This window comes from Bos indicus, chromosome 22, assembly GCF_029378745.1.
Source record: "Bos indicus isolate NIAB-ARS_2022 breed Sahiwal x Tharparkar chromosome 22, NIAB-ARS_B.indTharparkar_mat_pri_1.0, whole genome shotgun sequence".
NCBI classification, from domain to species: domain Eukaryota; kingdom Metazoa; phylum Chordata; class Mammalia; order Artiodactyla; family Bovidae; genus Bos; species Bos indicus.
This window is the reverse complement of record NC_091781.1, coordinates 38768856-38794232: the sequence shown is the minus strand read 5'-3', so window position 1 is coordinate 38794232 and position 25377 is coordinate 38768856. Positions and strand designations below refer to the sequence as shown.

The 25377-nt window shown below is 41.5% G+C and overlaps 1 protein-coding gene across 21 annotated transcripts in view; it reads right to left on the bottom strand.

Moving 5' to 3' along the window:
- CADPS (calcium dependent secretion activator) overlaps positions 1 to 25377 on the bottom strand; it is a 471836-nt gene that overhangs the window by 5161 nt on the left and 441298 nt on the right. The gene's annotated exons all lie outside the window — the stretch shown is intronic.

The following is a 25377-nucleotide window of genomic DNA, read 5'->3' as shown; positions in this document are numbered from 1 at the left end:
ACACCCAAAAATTATGGAAGATAAGAGGGGGAAAAAAAACATCTACAAATGAGCTCATTTCAAGCTGTTGAAATCATACTTCCCCTTAAGGGGGTTAAATTTTGCTTCTTGTCTGTGAAAAATGCTTGAAGCTGTGTCACTTTAGACTGCCACCCCTGTGGTGAAGAGAGTCTCTGGTGCGGTATAATTTTGCAGCACTGCTCATATATTCATAAATCTCACTCGGAGACATATGAACAGTGTTATGAAGTGTCAGTACGAAAAAAAAAAATCTAATCTTTTAAACTTCACCAGGTTTCATTACGCGTTGCCGCTTATACCAAACAATTTACAAATAAAATGAAAAGGTGTGGATGGACCTATATATTTATTTATAGGGAAGTATATGAACTGTGCACAGAAAAGATGTAAAAAAAAAAAAGTGGTTAAAGAATTGAAACGTTGCATACTCTCCTGCTAACTGACACGCACATTCGCACACACGCACACGCACACCAGTGGAGATTTGAAAAGCATAAATAAAAACATGTTTCTGATGGTAACTCCACCCTTTCTCACCTAAAGATCATCCAAAATCAGTTTATGCCTAACACTCACAGTTTTTCCGAAGCCTTGTTTCTGACTTAATTTCTTAAAAAAAAAAAATTAATTTGGGTTTTTACTTGCAAGGTAGAACTGCCAAGTTTCACCTTGTAAGAAACGACACAGTCGCAGCCATGGCCCCTCTCTGCAATCTCCCATTTTGAGGCTCTTTCCTCATCAGAGCCAATTGTGGCTCTCCTTGGAGCCCAGCCGCAAACAGAGACCACACTACCCCAATCGAGGCAGCACTGCAGCCTCACAGCCAACTTCTGCTCTTTTAAAGATCATGGAGGCGAAACTGTCAGTTTCGGGGAACCTTCTGTCCCTCCCCAAAAGAGTGGGGGGGGTGGGGGTGTTCTTTTCCTTCAGATCTGTGGTTCACCCCATGTTGGGAGGGGGTTTGCCCTGGTCAAGCTGCTTTAGGTGTGGACAGGTTTTCCCTTCTAGGAGTGAGAACATTTTACTGAAACATTTTTTTGGGGGTGGGGGTGGTGGTTGTGATTATTTGGGGTTTTTTTGGCACCTCCTGCCTTGGGATCCTGGAGCTCTTGCTGTCACCGCATCTGGGTTTGTTAAGGGGCTGGGACAGGAACATGACTAGGTCATGGGTACAGCCCTGCTTTACTCTCAGCAACTGGGGGCCCTCCTGTGTTTACCCCAGGTCTCAAATTCCCACATTTACTGGCTTTATCTGACATGCAGTCTGGGGGCTCAAATAGTCTATTTTGAGAGTCATGAGCAACGCCCCCCTATCTCCCCACTCCCACCTCCTGGGGTTGGAAAATGACCCTCAAAGGAACTTGGGTGACCTCCCGGCCAATCTGACCAGACCAGGGCCCCATGATGGGTGCATCTCAGGGACACAAAAGAGGAATATGGCACTCGGGCTTCTAGGCAGAGGTGGCATTTCGCTTTGGCTGTGACAACAGGCAAACCGGCGCTGGCTTCCCTCGCTGCCAGCGAGCCTTGTGCAACGTGCCTTTTTCTCTTCGCTGAGAGACATGCCACCTTTCAGGGGAAGAAAAAGCTAAAGAGCGCCCCCCCGCAACTATTTCATATAAGTAATTCCCCTTCTTGTAAAAAATGGCTTTTGGATAGTCAAACGAGAACAAGAAAAAGGTAGACTGCTCTCAATACTCTTTCTGTGCTGCTGAAAGGGAGATGGATGCGTCAGCTTATCACACTCACAGATTTCCACTCCAGGAGAACAAGAAAGCCCTGGAACATCCATGCTTTTCCTCCTGGATCTCACATCTTGTGAAAGAAGTGTAAAAAATGTATGATGCCCCATTGGCTACACACTTCAAGAGGCAAAAGGGAGTAAGTCGCTCCTTTCCAAACCTTATGCTCAGGAGATGAAATTGGAGACACTTTTGGATGAAGTGCGGTGCTAACTTGGTTTCCAGAAAGGCGCTTACAGGCACTTGGATGTTGGAGGAAGCAGGAGTCACTGCCTTGGAGAACTTGAAAACGTTAAGGGGTGAAAGGGATCTTCCACCTTTGATCTCCACCGTGGAGAGGAGGCAACCAAGGCCGAGAGAGGTGAAGTGACCGCAGGTGCCTGCAGTCACACTGCTAGCGAGTCCGGAAGTGGCGGTTTTGCAGGGTTAGGCACTGGCATGAAAAAGCTGATCATCTAAAGACTGCTACCTAGGAGGGTGTAACAGTGCACTGGGCATGAGAGCTAATCTGGTGTATCTCTTCCCAACTCTACATTCGGGGGGTATCACACTGATAGCTAGAAATAGGCCTTAGTGGGAGTTCTTACCCTATGGAAATTGGCAAATGCCACCAACTAGGGCCTTCTCCTTTCCAGAAAGCCAGTTGTTAAAGCATTTCATCAGCATATTACTGGGTGTCTGGGGTGTTCTTGCTTTTCCTCATGCAGTTTACAGTGCTTATTAATCAGGTTTGCTTTATTTGAGATTGATGCTAATATAGCAGATTTGTTATGATTCTTTGAAAGAGGAAATTAATACAACATTTTAAGTTCTCCCTGCTTTGTTTTGTCTTTGGTTCAGATATGCCTTTTCCAGAGATAGCCACAAAAATTTTGGTAAAATGCACTCTAAACCCTTAGAAATAAAACTTGTGAGTGCATGGCATATACTGTGCCTTGCCTTAGTTCAGGTATATTAACTGGAAACTACCTACATAAGGTTAGTTTAATCCTAAAAAAGCCCTCAAGAAATAAAATCACCAGTTACCTGGGCACCACGAAAGTACATTCCCTAGGGAATAATTTTGTGAAGATTTTACAGTTAGAAGCCAAAAGAAGAAAGGCTAGTAAACCCTTGGAGAGTTGGGAACTTCTTGGGTAGCTAAACTGCTGAAACTAACATGATATTGTAAATCAACGACACTTAAAAAATTTTTTTTAATTGAATGCAAAAAAATAAATAAATAAAGAGAACTTGGAAGGCTGATCTAAAACCTTACCATTAATTTTCTTTTGTCTTTTCTCCTTCCTTCCTTTTTTCCACACAACTGTTAACATCATAGGCCTGATCTCCTTTTCACCTAGGTTTGTGATCCTGGGCAAATTACTTACGTTCTCAGAGACTCAGTTTCCTGATCAGTCAATGGGAATTAATCACGCTTTCACAGGCCTTTCTGATGGCTAAATGAATTAATGCTAATAAAGCTCACATCACAGTACTTGGCACATAAGGCCTCAGTAAATGTTAGCTGCCACCACAACGAACACTGCCACCATCACGACAGCGGTCACCACTATAGGTAACGTCGTCGTCATCATCACCATCACCTCTCTCCTCTTTTTTCTGTCTCTTTCTCAACCCAAGAAATGCCACAAAACAAGAACGAACACAGAACAAATGACCAGAGAAAGCCATGTGGTGGTGGAAGAGGTTATTCCTATTGGAATATCTCTGGGATCATATGCTCAAGTCTTACAGGACACATGACTAGCTCTCACCAAAGCGATCTCACTGTAGAGCTGCTTTGTGTTAGAGCGTCACCCAAACCTATAAAACCATCCTGAGTGCCGTTAGATACATTTGAAACTATACTGACCTAGATTTAAATATTGGATTCAAAGGATTCAGACAAGTAATGAGTGATTTTGCAAACCCTACATGGATAAATTACACTTTCAGCTTGGGTTGGATACTTATTAGCTGGATAAACTCAACTCTTAAGCTACTTAACTCTCTGACCCCTAGTCTTCTCTTGGGGTTAATATTAGTACCTACTTCATAGGATTACTGTGAGAATGAAAAGAGGTAATTGTGTAAAGTGCCTAGCAGAGTGACTGTCGCATAGTAAGCACTCAATAAAATTTAGCCAGTATTGTTATTACTACTCCCCAAAACAGACCAGGTATCCTTCTATGAATAATACACAACACAGAACACTCTTCATGATCCATTTCTGGTAAAAATCAACATGCAGATATACTCAGGTCACACATTCTGCCCTGCAACTAACTACACTGACTTTGTGCAGAGGAATCCTTACACATAACATGTCTCTTCTGTAAGTGGGGGTTCACTGCAGCTAGGATTAGGGTGAGGCAGGATCTTGCAAAAGTGCAGGGTTGGATACTGCCTTTAATTACTACAAATAGGAGTTTGTTCATTATGTATGTCTTGCATTCAATTAAAAAAAAAACATTTTGATATTTGGCAAAACTAATACAATTATGTAAAGTTTAAAAATAAAATAAAATTAAAAAAAAATTAAAAAAAAACATATTAAGACATTTACCTTGATCACTCGTTAACATTTTGAAACTGAGAAGTGACTCATTCATCTCTCCCCAGTCCCTGTACTTGGGTTCACTGTTTATCTGGGAATTTTATCCTCTGGGAGTGCCGCAGGATTGTGAGATGGGATAGATAATTCACACCTCACTGGACAACACGTTTGGGTTGTTATACTGGATTTGGATAATCCCTCATCAGCCGGATACAGTGTTACCACGCTATAAAAAGGTTGCTGCCTTCATTCCTCTACCATCACAGCCACCTAGATGAGTCTAAATTCTCCACCCTCCCCCACCTTGATGTTAATTCAACATCCCAAAGGGACCTTACTGTTAATGACTCATTTGTTTTCAGAGCCAGCCACATCACATTCGTGAGTGGCAATGAAAATAAGGAATAGAGGCGGAAAAGGACATAAAACTACTCAGTAGAGTTTCCATGTTCACTAAATTGCAAGGGCTAACATATCTGCTTAACTTACATGGCTGCCTATCACACCATACCATTCTCTAAGACTTTAGAGTCTATAGTTTTGGCAAAGTGCTATTTTGTACAGGATTCCTAACACACACAGACACACAGCACCCAAAATTAATATAGCTACCTACTCATTGAACATCGAGTCCTTAGAATGTACAAGTAATGTGCACGGCATTCTATAAGCATTATGTAATTTCACCACAGAGTTGAACTCTTAGGAGTATCAATAAGGGGAGAGATGGACTGAGAGTTTGGGGCTAACAGATGCAAACTGTCACATATTGGACGGATGGGCAACAAGGTCCTACTGTATAGCACAGGGAACTGTGTTCAATGTCCTGGGATAAACCATAATGGAAAGGAAGAATATAAAAAAGAATGTATGCATATGTGTGTGTGTGTGTGTATAACTGAGTCACTTTGCTGTACAGCAGAAATTAACACCATATTGGAAATGCATATTGTAAATACATCATAATACATAAACATGTATTGTAAATACATCAATAATAAAAATAAAAATATAAAACAAAATGACACACTTAAACAAGTATCAGTGGTATTAACAACCCTGTTTTACAGATGAGAAAAAGGGGCATAGGTAAGTTAAATAAGTAGCCTGTGTTCAGATGGCTGGTAAGCAGTGAAGTAGGCTTCATATTGGTTATTTACCACTACACCTGTGTAAGTTGTCACATTTAGCTCAATAATTTTAAAAACCAATGGCTTGTTTATATAGAAACAGATCTACTTGCCAGGTAGCCTTTCAGCAAAGTCATTCAGCTCTGAATTTCTCAAAGGAGAAGTGTGTGGGTGGGTTCCAGTGTTTTTGGAACTGTCTCCCTCAGAGTCTAAGCTTGGCCTGTTGTTGAAAATATTCTACTTTCTATGAGCCTAGAAAGTTGCTAGGTACAGTGTGTGGAGTCAGGGGTTTTCCCACAAAAAAAACCAATCAACAGCCTTAAAGAACTAATAACGGATGAGAGACAATCATTGCTGACTCTTAAGAGAAATGATTCAGAAAAGTTGGATGGGGGTGAGGGATGCTATTTCTTAGCTAGCATCAATGTATTTTTAATTTCTCTCTGTAGTCCTACCTAATTTCTTCTTTTCTCTTAGGCTGGTAATTCAGCAATTGCCACTTAAGAGAAAACTCTCACTGTGGGCAGTTTGAGTTTTCAATGACAAATACAACTAGAAAAACTGCCTCTGTCACAATGGATTTAATTTTCCTAACAGAGTGTTGGAGATACAAAAGTTATGACACTGACCAAAATTTCAGTTCTGAAAAAGTATCCATCATAAGCTTTAACACGGTCTGTGAACAGGGAGAGGAAGAGAGCCTTGGGGAAATTCAGTTTCATGCTCAGTTAAATAGGATGTCATCAGAAAGGGCTGAAAGAGAAATGATTTTGGGTGGAATATCAAATCCAATGAAAACAGTCTAGTGCAAAAAGTTCTTCCTGTGTTGCTTTTTTCTTGAAAGAAAAATTTTATAGAAGTATATAATATGCACGCTATAGTGTACCACTTTTAGAAAAACATAAACATTTACAAATTTCAAGCACATGCCTACAATAGAAGGTAATATTTAGCCTGATACATGAAAATGTACCCTTTCAGAAATTACGGTGTTTGGTCTAAGAACCAATAACCACACCATACACCAACACATCTCTTCACACACCTTCTTTGACTAAAAACTGTGACTTGGTCCTATATAACCTATTCACGAATGATAGTCAAAATTTACAATGATCTGAGTTCTACTGTTGGCTCATTTTCAAATGCATGTTTCGTTTGAAACTGGCATGTTCACCCTATTCATGCCAGGGAGGCAAAGTGCTAAGTGCCTGGGCAATTCGTGGCTAAAGTCTGAACAGTTGAGTCTTTATCATCATCTACAGCCTCACTTCACAGATTAGGAAACTGAAACTCAGAGAAGCAGTGGTCTACCGGCTAGCAAGAGATGAAGCCTGGCCTCAAGAGGCTGAGATGCAGTACAGCTTAAGAGACTGGACTTGAATCAGGCCCGTCCTGTGTTAGAATCCTGATAAATTCCTTATCATCCCTGTGCCTCAGTTTTCTTATCTGCTAAATGGGGATGATCAGAAAAACCACTTAGGGTTGTTGTGGGAATTAAATGAGTTAATACGTGTGGCATGCTTATAATAGCACCAGGCATATACTGAGTGTTAGCTGTTATTATCTAGACCTGCTGTCCTACCTTATTCCATGAATAAGAAATATTAATAGTACGTTCCTAAGTGCCAGCTAGTCAGGGTTGTGCAAAGCTTTCTGAGCAGTTCCCATTCTTTGAATAAGATCTGAGCAAACAGGTACTTTACAACTTCTTGATAAGCAACCTGTATTTCTGAAGTGAGGAAACAGTGAAACCTGGAAGATTTTTATCTTTTCTTTGGAAAGTACCCTTTCTCCAATGCAACACAGCCAAACATGAGAGAAACTGCCTCAGCACCTTGCCTGGACTAATGAAGAAAGGACATTTTCTATGTTGGCAAAGAGTCAAAGAGGAAGATAATACTTGGACCACACCCATGTGACTATGTTCCTCCTGCTGCTTTTTGTGACAAAAGTGGATTATTATTAGCAGAAAGGAAACCTGCAACCTATTTAAATGGCTGCATTGAAATACTGTAATGAAATATTTTACATTTGAAGCTTTCAATGCATATTTCTTTCTTACAATTTGGGTAATTTAAGAGCATGTGAAAAGCTTCATTAAGGTTTCCTCCACACTCCTACCAAAGTCTCCAAAGCTTTGTTGACCTGGGCCAAAATTCCACAGCCTCATGGGTTTCTTACAGCTAAGGATCTGGTTGTATTTGGTGTTCTACTCCAGATTCAGAGAGGGTTTGACAAAGGCTTGGCATGTTCAAGACAACTGTGCCAAGTCGATGAACACTAAAAGACTGCACATAAGTTTCAGGGTTTGTCAGAGCCCCCAAAGGGAGCTGATATGCTTCGCTAAGAGGGTGTATCATCTGAGTACTTTAAAAAAATGACATGTAATTGAGAGATGCAATCTTTTGCCTTACTTGAGTGACACTAATTCAGGATTTGATTCACCAAAACAACTGCTTCTGGAAGTGGGTATTTCCAGTCACAGCTTCAGGACGCCCAGATAAAAGCACAGAGATACCACAGAGGGTACAGATAATCAGGGGGACATTCTAGGCTGTCCCAAGTGTTTTTTTTTAAGTTGAAGGTTTTTTTTTTTTTTTTTAATCTTTAATACTTTGGCCACCTGATGCAAAGAACTGACTCACTGGAAAAGACCCTGATGCTGGGAAAGATTGAAGGCAGGAGGAGAAGGGAAAGACAGAGGATGAGATGGTTGGATGGCATCACCGACTCAATGGACATGAGTTTGAGCAAGCTCCAGGAGTTGGTGATGGACAGGGAAGCCTGCCATGCTGCAGTCCATGGGGTCGCCAAGAGTCAGACATGACTGAGTGACTAAACTGATAATTCTCTGGATGGCTAAAACCCATTTCATTGAAATCTTTACAAAGCTGTCTTGATGCTGTGGCTTTTCAGGGTTCTAAACTCTGGACAGCAACCTCTGAAAGTCTGATGCAATCCAGACTGAGGGGGACATCAGAGGCAACTTGCTGAAACCATGGTTCCAGAGACCTTTGCTATCTACAACATGGTATGAAGAGAACCCAGCGACTCTTTTATGTTTAGTTTCTTCTCATAAGGAAGAGATACTGCAAATAAAATATATTTTTTTAACTTTGACTTAAATTGATACTTTAAAAAATATTTGCTTCTTCTATAGGAACATATATAGAATTTAACATATGGGAGCAATTTTATTTTTAATTTCCTTCAAAAGGGCTTAAGTGATACCTTAATATTCTTTTATTAAAATAAGCAGTTATCTATTCAAGACCAAATTTTACCTGTCTAAACCTGAAATACAGAGAAATGTGCAATAAGCAATGTCTTCAGGAATGACGTTTCAAATGGATGTTCAAAATAATGACTCTACTTGGACTCTTGACTAAATGTACTGTAGCCTTTTCAACAAGTCAGTACCATCACTACTAGCTGCCTGGGAGAAAATACAAGGAAAGTAAGAGTCCCAAAGGGTTCTTTCTAGGATCAAATCAAGCAGGAGAGTTTAATTCAAAGGTTATATTTATACAGGTTATACAGGGATCTCTCTTTGGAAGATATGTTCTTTTTTTTTTTTTATGGTTTGATAAACTGACAATTTCAGTAAGCTGTCCAAAACACTCAAAGCCATACGGGAAATGAGTTTGTCACTTCTGAATCAATCAGACTATGTGAAATCCAGCAGGTCACAAGTCCCCTTGTATCCCGCCCAACCCCACATCTCGGTATGGTGAATGGCCACCTGCAAGGAGCTGAGACAGCACCCAAAAGGTCTGCTTTCCCAATACGTCCAAGATATTTCTGGAAAGTCTGCCAACTCTGAATGAAAAAACTCAAAGATCAGCTCACAGATATTTACCTAAAGACAGAAAGGCACAGAAAGGAGGCACGAAAGTGGATTTTCTGCTGTGAATGCACCTTCAACTTACATTTGGATACTACTCTTCCACCATTTCCACAACCTGCTATTATAAAAAGATGGGAGACCCAGCAATTCCACAGATGCAAGGAAACGGAAAGCAGGATCTTGAAGAGATATTTGCACACCTGTGTTCAGAGCAGCATTATTTGCAAGAGCCAAAAGGCAGAAGCAACCCAAGTGGCTATGGATAGAAGAATGAATAAGCAAAAGGTGGTATCGATATATGATGGAACAGCGTTTAATCTTAAAAAGGAAGGAAATCCTGTCAAATGCTATAACATGGAGAAACCTTGAGGATACTGTGCTAAGTCAGTCAGTGAAAAAAAAGACAAATACTATGATTCCACTTCCATAAGGTATCTAGAGTAGTCAAATTCATAGAACAGTATATGAAAGTGGTTGCCAGGGGCTGGGGAAGGGGAAAATGGCGAGTTACTGTTGAATGGCTATAGATTTTCAGTTTTGCAAGACTTTTAAAAGACTTCCAGAAATTGGCTGCATAACAGTGTGAATGCATTTCCCACCAATGAACTGTACCATTTGAAACGGTTAACCTGATCAATTTTACATTATGCTTGTTTTTACCACAATCAACACAAAAAGAAGGGAATGCAGAATCGCTCCCCTGATCGAAAAGGAAACTTTGCTAAAGAAAGCACGGCCAGGTAGCAATGTACATATTCTAATCTGGAACACCAATCGTGTTTCACAAAAAGCCAAAAAATGATGTGCATGAGGAACGGGGGCCGGGAGGAGATGATTTCTCAAGGCCGAGTTCTGCGACTGTGCAGAACAAAGAACATATCTGGTAGCATTTGCTCAGTCACTTATTGGGTTTATTTAAAACATGCCACGGGGCCAACATTTCTAAATCTGTGAAAGAGAATTAAATGAAGCCCAGAGATGAGAACTGAGAATCCTCATAGAGGATTGGGTCCAAACAGCCAGAAAGGATGCATTTTTCACACCGCGTGACACATCACCTCATATGTTTTCACGGAGACTCCCCCATCCCCTTCCTGCTCCCCGCCCCCTGATGTTCCCCGTACAGATTTGATCAAGCAGCGCTCAGCCCCAAGACCCCAGTTCCCTCTGCCCAAAAGGGCAGCGGCTTCACCATTCAGAATCACCGCCACCCCCCCCCCCCCCCAACACACAAAACAGACTTATTAAGGTTTGGAATGTGTATTTAGGAAGCCCTTATTTTAGGAAACAATTAAGTAGAATTAGGCTAATAATGCGAGGCAGGCAAAGCTTTTGCCCTTTGCTGAAAAATAACTCCTACATGGAACAGTTATACTAATAAAAATCATGTATTTCTTAAATGCCTCAAAATGATCTTTGCACCCAGCTCGGCAATTAACACTGCCCCACTGAGGAACATTTATTCCCCAGGCTAAGGAGGATTAATCTCCATGTTTGCTCGACCAATGTCTTCCTTCGCTGAAAATACAGTATGAGGCTTTGGGCTGGAAACAGAAATTTCTGTAAGCGGGGATCTCACAGGAGGCTTAATTCCCTTCTCATCTTAGAGGGTGGCAAGGTGGACAGGAAGGGTTGGGTGCCCCCTACCAGATCCACTGGAAGCCCATGCCAAATACCTCCTTGGGCCAGTCCTTGACCCTGAAGGAGGATGGAAAGGCCTTTCTTTGGGTGGCCTGGGCCTCATCTATGGAGGGGGACTTTCGCTCCCAAATCCCCAAGCAGACTCCTCCTCACTGTAGCCATTCCAGAACCTTCTTCTGGGCCAGAATCTACAGATTTCCCACCTCCAAGCCTGGGCAGGAAGTGACCGCTGGGCAAAAGGGGGACACAGACCCTCCCGTTGGACGCTTTGTCTCCTTGACAACACCCCAGCTGGTGGCCCGAGGAACAGACTTAATTTCTTTTCTTTCTCTGCCCACCCTCCCCACCCCATACTTCGTTCCCTCTTTCTGTAGATGCAAACGTACGACATCCAACATAAAGTTGCCGAAATAGCAATCTTGTCTCTGAATATATAAATTGCAAAAATTGATATGAATAAATCTGCAAGTAGCACACTGATTGTGGCACATTTTATCAAAAAACGGCGCTCGGGTGCTCGCTGGCTGGGGCGGGGGGTGGTGTCATTACACATACAGAAAAACATCTGCAAACTCCCAGCTTCTTTACTTAGAACTGAATGGAGGCATGACCTCCTGTTCCTTGCCATGAACCCTGAGTTCACACTCATATTTTACATGTTACAGGAAGCCACAGCTCGCCCCAGGGGCGCTGCAAACAGAAACGCAGAAGCCAGATGTAGCCCCCCCCACCCCCCTTGCTCCTTAATGCACCTGAAGACGCCGGCAACTCGACATTCAAAAGCTGACATGCTCGTAGCTTAAGGTCACTTCAGATTTTGTAAAGCAGAGGACAAAACCAGGAATGCTTCTAGGGCTGGGCTGTCAGCGGGGAGGCGGAGGGATTACAAGAAACCTGTGACTCTGCCTCTTTCTGCCTTTGCTGGTAGTTTTTTTGTGTGTGAACAAGTGCCATACAACAGATTGAGCCTCGTATAAAGGCCTGAGACTGTGCAAGGGCCCCCCGCTGGGCCTCAGCTGTGCTTGCAATTAGCAATAGGCACGGAGTGATTATTGTTGGGGTAGCGGATGGCAATGCGAAGTGACAAGTTTTATGGGGGAAGTTGGGAGTGGGGATGCTCGGCAAGTTTCTCTTTCTTTTTTCTTTCTTTTATTTTTTCCTGGTTCTGCAAAAACTCCATCCTTGGGCGGCTGCAACCTCCCATTGCAGTGAAAGCTAATTTTCCCCCCCTCGTCATTCAAAAGAGACTGAACAAAATTGGTGAAAGAATATATTTTTTTCTCAGTGCTTCAGAATGCGGGTTTTCTAGGTCAGAGCTTCCTGGCTGCCCTATTTAATGTCAGAAATACCCATTTGCCTCAAATTAGCAGAGATCTGGGAGTTGAGGGCAGGAGATTAAGCATACAAAATTACTCAGCAGGTGACGGTGGGGTGGATTTGAGGGTTGAGAAGTCTTTAAAACTGACTACAAGACATTATATACTTCTGACAAAAGAACATAGTAATCCTACCTGCTTGCTTTAACCACTGTTGTTTGCCTATTATTATGTGCTTTAATGCTCATGAGAGCAAAACCAGTGCTGATACTACTCAATTACCATAGTAACTCACACCAGTGACCTCTTATCTCAAGGCTCCCAGCCCAGCTGAACTAATCCAAAGAGTTTGTGTCTTTTTATTTATTTAAACGGTGACATATACGTGGACTGGAAAGCTCCAGAGGGAGGCTACTCCTCTCTTTGTCCAAGATCAGAACTTGTTTTGAGATTTTGAGTAAGGCCTTTTCACCTTTTGAATCCAACGTGGTTCTGAAGTTTATGGATTGGAGGCTGTGGGATGTCTTTAAAAACCACTATGAAGACACAGAACAATGCCCAATAAAGACCAGCAACCTCTCAGCTGCACGATAGTCATGTTGCCCCTTGGGCCTCCTTGGGAGGGGGGAAAAATGGGAGACTTTTAATGGGGAACGTTGGCTGTTTTATCCCATCCATGGGGCCAAATGCAGACAGGACAAAATGATTACCCAGAGGAATTTCATCACAAGCTTTTAAAAAGAGGTACAAGTGATACTAGCATTAACGTTTTCTAGCTTTTCAATTTTACCTGGCCTGTGAATGTGTTTGCGATGCACATACGCATACTGTATGCTAGGTCTGAATACTACTGGTGACTCAGAGCCACAGGGTTGCACTCACACATTAAATGCGCTGAAAAGTCCTGCAGTAAAGAAACCCACTGAACTTTGCTTCCTAGTTTCCAAATGTATTTGACTAAAGAATCACTTTCCATGAGCCACCTAGTAATAGCTTTCAGGGTACTAATGCTCCACTGAATCCGCTATGGAAAAAAATCCTATACTGACATAACTAATAATACTCAACAATAATAGTAGTAAAAATCACGAGAGTAAACATTTAGTGAGCACTTTCTGTGTGTCAGGCACTATTCTAAGTGGTTTATATGGGTTAAACTCATTCAATTCTCCTAACAACCTCAATAAATAGTTACTTTTTAAATTCCATTTTACACTTCTATAGCACCATACTGATATGGATTCATACTCCATGAAAGAGGGAGAAAAGGAAATATAATCCATGTGTAATAAGCTGGCTTTTAACATTCATGCTATTTTTCCTGTTTCCAGAGATCCTGAAGCATATAAGCTCCACCAATATATATATATATATATATTTTTCCCCCCCTCTATAACTCAAGGCCCTATTTAATATCAAGTTAAATGAGGGGTGAGGCATGACTCCCTGCAAAATCCTTCCACCTTTGAACTTAAGGTGCTCAAATAGCAAAATATCTCTCTCTCCTCTGTCTCTTTTGATTAGCTTCCAATGCCCTGCTGTCCTGAAAAAAAGAATCCAATTTAGGTATCAAAATTAGATCTGTGCTTTCCTGTACACAACGTGATTTCTGAAACTGTTGGACACCTAAGTAATTGAATAAAAATGTAACTAGAGGTCAAGCCCTGAATGGAAGATGGAACATGGGCCCAACACCAGCTGTTCTAACACCCACTGGCTGACCAATGGGACCTATCACTGTAAATCTGAACATGCTTGTGTTTCGGACTTTCGTTAACTAGACAAGTTCTTTAGCAAATGTCAGAAGCTGATACCTAACTTTCAGCAATCCCTGATACTTAAGGGAAAAGGAAAAAGCTCTCTCAGGTACCTGGATTTTCTCAGGCTCTTTCTTTCTCCAAGGGACGTAAATAATGAGCCAAACGCGATTAATCCCCAATCAGCTTCTAGCCAGGCCTGGTCTGCCGCCTGGGCTGCCCAGGGCAGGTGTGCAGTTTGGACATTAACAAACTCACCCCGGTTAACAATACCTTTTTCTGGGGCCTATTTTTCTCTGGATATGTTGGGGATTTACTCCTGGGCCTCCCTGTGCATTGAGAAAATGGACCCCCATGCCTTGAGCCTCTGTCCTCTCAAAGGAACCTACTGTTTGAGAAAAATGTATAGTTACAATCCAAATTCACACTTTCAAGTCATCTCAATCACTTCAAGCTCAATTATGTCGAAAAAGAAACTCTAGTTTTGGTGGCACGTCCTACTAACCTATTATCCACGTGAGAAGGGTTAATACTTTATCTGAAAACTGCTCTCTGGGACGCATACAAGGACCTTAGAGGGAGGAGAGAGATTCATCCCAGGAGCAGAAATCAGATTGTTCACGAACAGCATCTGCCCGCCCCCGACTGCTCCACAGGTACGGGAAGTGCATCGAGAGTTAACTGCATTAATTCACAAGCAGATTGACGTAAGCAACTGAATAAGAAATCTGCATACCATATAGAAATGATTATAGAAATCATACTCTAAAATAAGGATTGTAACTCATGTACCGAACGGAAAGATAAAGTGGAATGCCAACTATGTCTTTTTAAAACAGGGTTGGTTAATCACATTAAGGGGCTAATTTCATAATTTGCACATATTCAACTCAATAGAGTCATGACTCATGAGAGTTTTGTGAGTCAAAGTTGAAGTTCTTACGTGGGAAAAATCATATTGACTTCAGGGAGTTCTTTTTCTGGGCTGAGGTTGTTTTAGTCCCTATTCTCAATATTAAAAACAACAACAACAACAATCAAAACCCATGATCTGCACCTTCACATAATCTGTTATTCCATGGAAAACATTCAGGTAAACAGACAATGGGATGCTGTTGGTCCAACCACACAGCGAGTTTCCAAGCAGAAGATGATTGGGTACTTATATACCATCCAGGAGGCAGAGTCTAGAGCCTCAAGGATTCTAAGACAATAAAGCCAACAACTATATTTATGGGTCCAGGACCCTTATCCAAAGTTCTCTAAGCAGTTTTAAAATTACATCAATGTCAGCCCTCGGGAACCTGGGCTCTCTGGGGAATGGTTTCCCATAAGGAAAGGGTATCATCTTTTTAGGACCAGAGATGGTATTGATTTACAAGAAGCTGTCCATGGAACAATACTTGGATGCTGGTTCAGGAAGGCCAGGTTTCAAAGACAAGTCAGTGGCATGAGAATGTAGGAGAAAAGATGGTGGGGGCCCTGGTGAAGACTTCCAAACTCTGAGGAGGAAACATTTAGGGGTACATGGTGATTGCCCCTATATAAAGGAGATCAGAAGGTAAGTTCTGATGCCTGGGGCTCAGAGATGAAGAAAAGAAAATCAAAGTGCTGCTTTTTAAAAAGTTAACATGTGTTTTCACCATGTACAGCTGGGCTCTGCTTCCCAAAGGCGCCCTTTCCTCTTGCTTTATTTTTAATCTCTGTTAACCATATTCCCCACTTACTACTTCTCACTCAGTGTGACTTTTTTTTTTTTTTTTTTTTTTTACCTTTCTGGGAGGGAAGAAAAAAGAAAAAAAAAACTTTACATTCACCAGATCACTAACCCAAACCTCCTTCTGGGGAGCTCGCTGCCTCATCTCTGCAAAGGGCATGGATCTCAGACCACTGTCCCCACACAGGACACACACTGGACCCTGCTGGGCGCCCTCAGTGTCTACAGAGGGTTTTGGATCCACCAGCCAGGAGACAGGAAGGCTGCGTCAGGTGCCCTGCTGCAGCATTCAGATGAGTCTAGGACCTGAGCACATAGAGTTAAACCGTAAATTAGCCATGAGTTAATATGTGCAGGCGGAATCCCTCTGCCTTGCCATTAATGCTTTCCGTCCACAAGGCTCCCTCCCCCTTCTCCACCCCCCCTTCCTTTTTTTGAGGCGACAGAATAAGAAATTAAACACTTGTGGGTTCATTCGAAAGAGTGAATGAAATTGAATAAGCTCTCAGTACTTGAGGCGCACAGCGAGTGCCTGAATGGGGCAAACCTCCTAAGTTGAATGGAGTGTCTTTTGGGACCAATTTGTCTCTTTTCACTCTTTATTCTTCCCTTTCTGCTGACAGATGTACAAAGGCGGAACTGCGCCGTGCAGCTTATCCGCAGGCACCCACAGCAGCTGTCACTTTTGTCGAGCAAGTTAATCAAGCAAATGCCACCATATCCCACTTTCTATAAGGAACAACATGTTATAGACAGTAGTCTTGCTAGAAAGAGACTTTATTTTAACTTTGATTGGCTTGGTTCCTTGGCCCCTCCCAATGCTTCCCCCCTTTTCCCCCCAAAAGGAGGGAGAATGGGGGGATTGTGCCCAAGCCAAAGATTTGGCTGTGATCACATTATAGATTTAATAATAATACTGTGTGACAGGCTGAAGACTGGATTCCAAGTTCTATCCTAAGGACTGAAGGATGCCCTGGGTCTGGGTTTTTTTTTTTTTTTTTTTTGAGCATGATATTGTTTGTGCTGGACTGTTAGGCTGTGTGTCTCAAGTTATAAAAAGAAAAGCTGAGGGCAGAAAATAGTATCACGCCACGGATGTCTTGGATTAATTTCATTCTGTTTTCCTTTGTAAAGCAGGTTGCATTATTTACACACTTCTTGTAAGAAACCCCCTTGCCTGGCCAGGCTCACAAAAGCTGAGCTAAACGCAGAATCACTCGTCTTTGTGCATCTTGTCGTTCGTGAGTTCTTTAAGGCGAGTGCCCAAATTTATTTCTAATGTGCACCAGCACGGGCCATCAGGCCTTCACGTCTCTAGTTCTCTGTAAGCCAAGTGGGGTGCCTTTAAGAGAACCCTAGTACGTCTGCATCCACGTCCTCCCCGGCAGTGGTCACCACTAGCTGGTGACTTCCAGAAACCATAGGCAGAAGCAAGCTTTAGTGAACAGTGTACCACTGCTGACCTTGCTGCCACTGTGAGCCTGCACTCACTTAGGAAGCTGAATGCCCAAAGCAGACATATTTTCAATAAACAAACTCTTTAGAAACAATGTGGAGAGACAACTTTGTAGTAGCCAAGGGATTTGCTACTTTCAAGGGTTGGCTGACAGCTGACAATCTATCTGGTAAGCTCTTTAAGGCTTACACACACACACACACACACACACACACACACACACACAAATTCCTTCTTCCCTCCCTCTCTCCCTCTTTCCTTCCTTCCTTTCTTCCTTCCTCTTTTATCACCGTCAGATTGTTTAGTATAATCTTCGGCTGGAAATAAGTCAAGGAAGGACTTTGGTGAAACCCGATCGCAAACTTTCACATTGCTGACATCTTAGGCATTGTTGGATAATGACCACATAACGATTTAGTTGCAACTACATGTGTGTTACGAATGGATTGTATAACCGTGTTATTCTGTAATTCTGGATTACTTTCCCCCTCCTGTAAAGCCCTGCTGATCTGTGAAACTTAGTGCCATTGACAACGCAGCTATGTGGGCAGATTAAAGGAGTCCATGGGGCCTCGTAGGAACTCTGGGGCATTGTTGCTGAATTATACCACTTGTGTCAAGGTTTGCTTAAGGAACTTAAGCTGCTATCCTAAACCATTTATCAACTGTCTGGGATGTAAAGGTATTGTGTTACCATCATCCCCTTTGCCTCAAATAAACCACAAAACTTGATTCTTATGGGATAAAGGATCTTAGACAGCACCCAGAGGGAAATATAGCCTGAAAGCTGAAAGCCTAGGTAGAAGTGGCTTTTGCAGCACATATGGCATGCAAGCTTCCACACTGTGTTGCGGTCCCTCTCCGCTGAGGATGGGGTTTCACCCTAAAGTGGGTACAGTAGAGCTTCCTGGGGTCTCCCACCTTTAGGTCTAGATTTGCTGGTACAGGTGGAACTCCAGCTTGATGACAAAATCCTCACATTCAGGAAGAGACTGGGTTGAATTTTCATTAAAAAGTCTGCCTGATTAGCTATGCAACTCCCATCATTGTTAGTGGACAAGCCGTGACTAATAAGCTACTTTCTACTAGGGGGTCACAACTGCAATTTCTGTCTTGAGTACTGCTGTGGTAGCAAGCAGGAAATAACGACTGTATTACTGTTACATGCGTGGTGCATGAATGTGGGATGCAGAGCCCTAACTGGATGGGAATTTGGGGGCACATATTTGAAGACTGCAGTTTTTTTTCTGAAAGATATCATGGTTAGGAGTCTACTTTGCATTGGAAAGAAAGGACTTTGATCTAGGACTGATCACTTCCCTGGCTTCTGAATTTACTGAAGTCAATGTACCTCTCAGTGACTCAACTTCTTTGTCTGTAAAAACCCACCTCACAAGGAAGTTATGAGAGTTACACAAATGATTACATTAAGTTCCTAGAACTGTACCCTGGTACATAGATGAGTGAGTGAGTGAAGTCGCTCAGTCGTGTCCTACTCTATGTGACCCCATGGACTGTAGCCCACCAGGCTCCTCCATCCATGGGATTCTCGAGGCAAGAATACTGGAGTGGGTTTCCATTTCCTTCTCCATGGTACCCCATCAATATTGGCTTTCATCAGCCTCAATAGCTATAAAGTGGGGATCATTAGGTATCTACTTTCTAGGGCTGCGAAGAGGACTTACAAGAAATAACACTTTTAATGAGATGATGTGGTTACCATCAATGAACAGTCAAGAGATATACCTAAAAGAAAGACTAAATAAACTTTATCATTATTATTAAACCTGTCAATTATTGGGACTCTTCCTCCCTGTTTGTACCTAGAAAGCAATCCTCTTCCCTCCCTTCACAAGTCCTCTTTGGGACTGACTCATAAAAGCAGCTTTCAGAATGCATTTTGGGCTGATAAACATTTCAGCCCCATCTTCCTAAGGCATGGGGTATGACAGGAGGAGCACTGTATTTGGAGTTGGGGAAGTTATTAGCAATAGTGGATAACTCACTCTTTCTACACCTTCATGACTGGACAGCGTCACTTAGGGTTAAGCAGGGTAAAACCAGAGCCCTGAAAGATGTTGACCCAGAGAATTACATTTGGTTTAAAATGCTCAGTAAGGCAGAAAATAGACCTAAGACATTTTAGAGAGTCTATCCAAAGTAGGGGTTGAAAGAGAAACGGTTTTCTAATAAATCTTCAAAATAACTGAAAAGCTGAAAAGCCAAATGGACCAAAACAATCCATTCCTCATTAAATTAACCAGAATGCTATATATACTTCTGAACAAAAAAATAAGGTGACAGTTGCAAAAATCCATAGTGAGACATTTAAAGGATTTAATTACTATTTTGAGTTAGAATTGGAAATTACAAAATCCTTTAAAAAAATCTTTGACAAGGTCCATGAGACAGGCTAGGGATTCACCAATACCTATTCAACACACAGTTACTGAGAGTTCATGGATGCAATGGTGAGTAAGAGAGATAACACTGCTGCTCTCAGTGTGGTGGTGGTGGAGGGTGGCAGCGGTGGGAAAGCCACAGGTTTCAAGAGATGGGGTCCCTGGGACTTGGGGGTCTTGGGCAAGCTCTTTTTGGACCTTAGGTTCCTATCTTAAAAATGGAAATAATAGTACCTTCTCCTATCTCTTTGTATGCTTGCTATATATATAAAAATAGAAAGGTTATAAAGTAGTTCTGTTGGCCACAAGATGGAAAGGTTATTACTAGAAATAATAGAACTAAACATGTCTTTTTGACTAAATCAGGACTTATCAACCTTACTAGTGTTGAAATTTGGGGCCAGATAACTCTGCTGTGGGGACTGTCCTGGGCAGCGTCATGTTGACCATCTACCATCAGATCTTAATAGCACTCCTCCCCCGACCCTAGAGCTGTGACTGTCAAAAACGTCTCCAAATCGTTTCCAAATAAACTTTGGGTGGGCAAAATGATCCACAGTGCAGAAAATACTGCTCTAAGCCAGTGATTCATGATCGGGCTGAACCCTTGGACTTGTTTAAAAAAACAGATGCTTGAGCTTTATCTTACACCTACTGACTCAGAATCTGTGGCATACAGCTGGAATGAATACATTAAAAAAAAAAAAATATATATAAAACTTCCAAATTCTAAAGCCCCGTCTAAATATGATTCAAAAAATCAGATAATTAACAGAGGGGTATCCTATATATCTGACCAACATTCCTTAAAATTTCATGTGATTCAAAGAGGAGCCTAACATGACACACAACTGCATATAATGAGATATGATCAACAGGATCCTGGAACAGAAAAAGGACTTTAGGTAAAGCTAAAAACATATGAGAGAACTGTGGCTCACAAAAATATGTAAGTAATTCTTATGTACACCCCTGGTTAACAAGCACATAGTAATGACAAAACAGTACCTATTAATGTAAAAAGAATTTAGCCCTTAAGATGATGGAGCAGCTGATGCCTACGTGGCAAATATCCAGAAGCCTAGACTGGAGTCATCATAACCTGGGTGAAGCTATCACTTAAGTTCTGAAAGGACATCTCCAAACAGAAGTCCTGCCAAGGCTGATGAAGCTACGGTGGTGGTGAGTCAGGGATGCTCCCAGAAGAAGCAATACTGTCTCCCTGTATAGCGCCTGACCACAGAATCCTATCTCTTTCTCTTCCCCAAACCCAACCTGCCCAAGCTGGCTCCTCTGGGGTACTAATCTCTGAGGCTCCCTCCTACATGACTTTGCTCTAGTTTAAAGCAGATTTTCTTAAGGGAACCCTCCTACACTGTTGGTGGGAATGTAAACTGGTACAGCCACTATGGAAAACGGTTGGAGATTCCTTAAAAAACTAAAAGTAGAGCTATCATATGATCCAGAAATGCCACTTCTGGGAGTATATCTGGAAAAAACTCTGATTTGAAAAGATACATGCACCCCAATGTTCGTAGCAGTATTCTTCACAATAGCCAGGACATGGAAGCAACCTAAGAGTCTATTGACAGATGAAGGGATAAAGAAGATGTGGTGTGTGTGTGTGTGTGTGTGTGTGTGTGTGTGTCTGTGTGTATGAATATTACTCATCCATAAAAAAGAATGAAATCATACAATATCATGGATTAGATGGACCTAGAGATTCTCATACTAAGTGAAGTAGGTCAGAGAAACATATGTATTATATGGTATTACTTATGTGTGGAGTCTAAAATATGATACAAATGAACTTAGATAATATAAGCAGACTCAGAGACATAGAAAACAAACTTTTGGTTACCAAAGGGGAAATGGAGTGGGGGAGGGATAAATTAGGATTTGGGGATTAGCAGATACAAACTACTATATATAAAATAGATGAACACAATCCTACTTATAGCACTGGGAATTATATTCAATATTTTACAATACACCAGAATGGAAAAGAATCTGAAAATTCTCTCTTTATATAACTCCATCACTTTGCTGACACAGAAAACTGACATAATATTGTAAATCAACTATACTTCAATTAGAAAAAAATTTTTTTCTTTAGAGATCCTGTAGCACAACTGGGTTCTTTGTTACTTACTATTCTATTCTCTGACTATTTCATCTCTGGTTTTTCAAATTCCTGTTGACAAGGAATGTATCATTACTTTTCGTTGTTGCAAAGCTTGTTTTAGCGTTAGGCAAGACTTCCTGTTGGTCTTCATGGTACTACCACTATTGATGGAGACAGCAACAAGAAGGGGCATCTGTGGAGTGATTCTAATGCGCCAAGCATCATATGGTTTACTCATTGCCTCATTTAGTTGTTCTAAGCCAAAGAGGTAGGTACTGTTTTTATCCCTATTTTTAGAGGGGGAAATCGAGGTTACTCAAAGTCACACAACAGGTAAGCAGTCGTAGACCCCAAAACTGACCTTGGGGCTATCTTACTACAAAGCCTATGCTCTTCGTGTCTGCTTGACATAAAGAAGTTAGTTCCTTAAAAACTTGAAAGGACACTTTTTAGTAAAAGGAAGGTGTGGTGATTCATTTAACTGACAAGATTGGAGGTTTACTGAAGTACTGAAGTTTCATGGGAACCACTCATGGATAAGTGTTAAGTTCAAGATGAGAAAGGCAGGTGTTAAAGATTCTTTGGTTTTTATTTTTGAGACCCTAAAAAGATGTCTTTGGATGAAGCTTGTCAAAAGGATTTTGGAGACTAGTTTCTGATAAATCTCTGAAGTTGAGTATTCTTTAGAGACAGAAATCGGAATCCCTTGGTGAGAAAATGATCTGAAGATAATTGGATGATTTTTTTACCACCATTTAAAGTTAAACAGCCCATATCATTACAGACAAAGGATTTTTAAATTATCGACATTTTGAGCTAGATAATTCCTTGTTGTGGGGCTGTCCACTGCAGCCTTCCTGGTTTCTACTCACTAGATGCTAACAGCACCTTTCTATCTGTGACAACTGGAAATGTCTCCAGTCATTGTTGAATGGTTTCTGGGAGGTGAAACCACCTCTGGGTGAAAAAAGCACTGGTCTAGTACTCCCCAAATCGGTGAGGTACCTGATAGCTGGGTCTCTTCTCTTTAACAGAATGGATCCCTAGGCCAAACAATGAACTTTTTGAATAAAAGGAGGTGATAGTTCTCTTCCTTAAAAAAGGTGTAAAACAGGCTCAAGGATGTATTGTATAACATGGAGAAAACAACCAATGTTTTGTAATAAATGTAAATGGAAAGTAACCTTTAAAAATTGTAGAAAAAAATTTTTTTAAGCCAAATGGGGGAGAAAAACCCTACTGACTTAGAGAATTGTACTGGAGAACTCATAAATTTAACTTGGTTTACATATTATTTGTTCTTTGCCAAAAAAAATTTTTTACACAAAATATGATAGGGTCTTTTATATTCTGGATGGCATGAAGATCTGGTAATTAATAATAACCCCATCCTGGGCAAGACCTGGAGATTTGTTGGTATAATGGGCATTAATTAGTCCAGGGATGGTTAGGGTGAAAAATTCTGCCAAAGGCAGTCAAGGTGACCCAGTGTGGCAAGCAGCACCATCATTATAAGCCTTCTGATACAGGAATATTCATACTGGTGGCAAATTGCTAGACTCCATTAACTGGATTTTTAGTCAACTCAGCAGGAGTTTAACAGAACAGGAGGCTGTTAACTGTTCTCTTCTAAACTGGGAATTTAGGATGAATGAAGTATTCAAGTTGAGCCTTCTTTTCAGGTTTTTGGACACACAAAAATAACTTGTAGCCACCTAGTAGAAGCAAAAAAAAAAAAATTTTTTTTTAACCAAGGTCCTGATGAAATTATAAAAAGCAAAGCAATTGAGGGAGGTCAAAGTGGGAATCTGTACTGCTGACCTAACTTGCTGCTCTGGATCCCTCCCCTGGTTTTGAGTGACTCCTCCTGGGAGACTGGTGAGGGAGGTGGGGAGTCCTGGATGTCTCACAAGCTTGTCCTATCACTGCACGAAGCCCCCCAGATATAATCCACTTCCAAGACAGGCAGAGCCTCCATGTCACGTCTGGGGTTGACAAGTGTGGACTCTTTGTTGCTGATGCTACACATACTTCTCAAATGTGTGCGACGGTGGTGGCAGAGGGGCACACGACACTGGAGACGTAAGGCTCCCTTGTTTACGTGGAGCATTAACCTCTGGATCAGCCAGATCAGTGGTTCTCAAACAGGAGTGATTTTGGTATCCCCCCTGCTCCCAGGGTACTTCTGGAAATGTCTAGAGGTTGGGTCATTACAGTTGAGAAGGGGTCTCCCCTGGCATCTGGGGGGTAGAAGCCAGGGAGGCTGCTCAGCATCCTTCAGTACACAGGCCAGCACACCCACAACCAAGAACTATCTGGCTTGAAAAGTCAGTAGTGCCGAAAGTGAGAACCTCTGCTCTCTAAGGACCTCTTACAAGCTACAAATCATACAATAAAATCATTTCATTGGTTACCATCAAGACTTCTGAAAGACGAAAAAGAAGATATCACACTGCACCCCACAGAGGGTGAAAACTGTTTCATAAGCTTTTGTTGTTGTGTGTGTATGCATAAATACATACTGGGTTGTAATATAAAATGTGCTTCCTATTGTGAGTGATAGGCACATAAGACAGTCACTGATCTTACCCGGTACTTCTCAAACGTTAAATCAACAGAGGATCTTGTTAAAATGTAGATTCAGATCCGATTCAACTGGGGTTGGGCTGCAATTCTGTACTCCCAGAGGAGACAGATGCTGATGGTCCATAGAACCACACTTTGAATAATAAGAACCTAGATGATATTTAAAATCCATTCATTAAAAAATTTTAGGGCAAGCGATTATGACTTACACATCAAGAGACAGTGAAATTTTATGATAGTAACCTCTACAGAGCACTGCAAGAAGGGAAGTATTTGGGGATTTAGTACATCTTGTATCTTGAAACTCAATGTGATAATATTTGTTCCACAAAATGTGCCTTGGCTACTGTGTGTGTGCCTGTATGTATGGTGTGTGTGTGTGTGCGTGCATGTACACGTGTGAGTCTGTCACTTACTGCCTCCATGCCCTAAGTCTGCCATAAGAAAAAAACAAACCTTTTCTAAGACACAAAAGAAATTGTGTGGGTCATGTTAGCAAGGATACTGTGACCTTAATGTAACAGAGCAATCAGCTTGGCTTCTTAGAATGACTATTGGAACATTCTCCGCTGGAAAAGAAAACAAATTGACTGTATTCACCAAATGTCTCTTGGAACACAGAAAGCTGTTCTGATAAAGATACTTAGCAAAACTCTTTGGTAGGCGCAAGCTCCAGAAAAAATCCAAGACTGGTTTTATGTCAGGTTTGCCTGAAAGTAAACGAAATCTATTTCTATGAATGGCTTCAGAGACAACATCTAGATCAGAAAGAACTACTTGAAGACATGGCCCTGAAATATAAATCTGTAAGAATAATGCTAACAAAAAATAAATACTTCCTTTTGGATAGTAACAGCCCATTTGATACAATTAATCCAAATAATCCAAATCTATTAATGCCTCCTTATCTTTTCTGCATGCACTACTGTTGAAACCTCAGGCATGGAAAGAAGCCTGTGGAACAGACATGTGTTTCTATACCTAAGACTCGAAATGCAAAATAACTGCTATCCTTTACTAGTTATTTTGAAGGATATGTATTTGAAAATAAGATTCACTGCCATAGGGCATCAGAGGCATGAAAACATTCTTCTT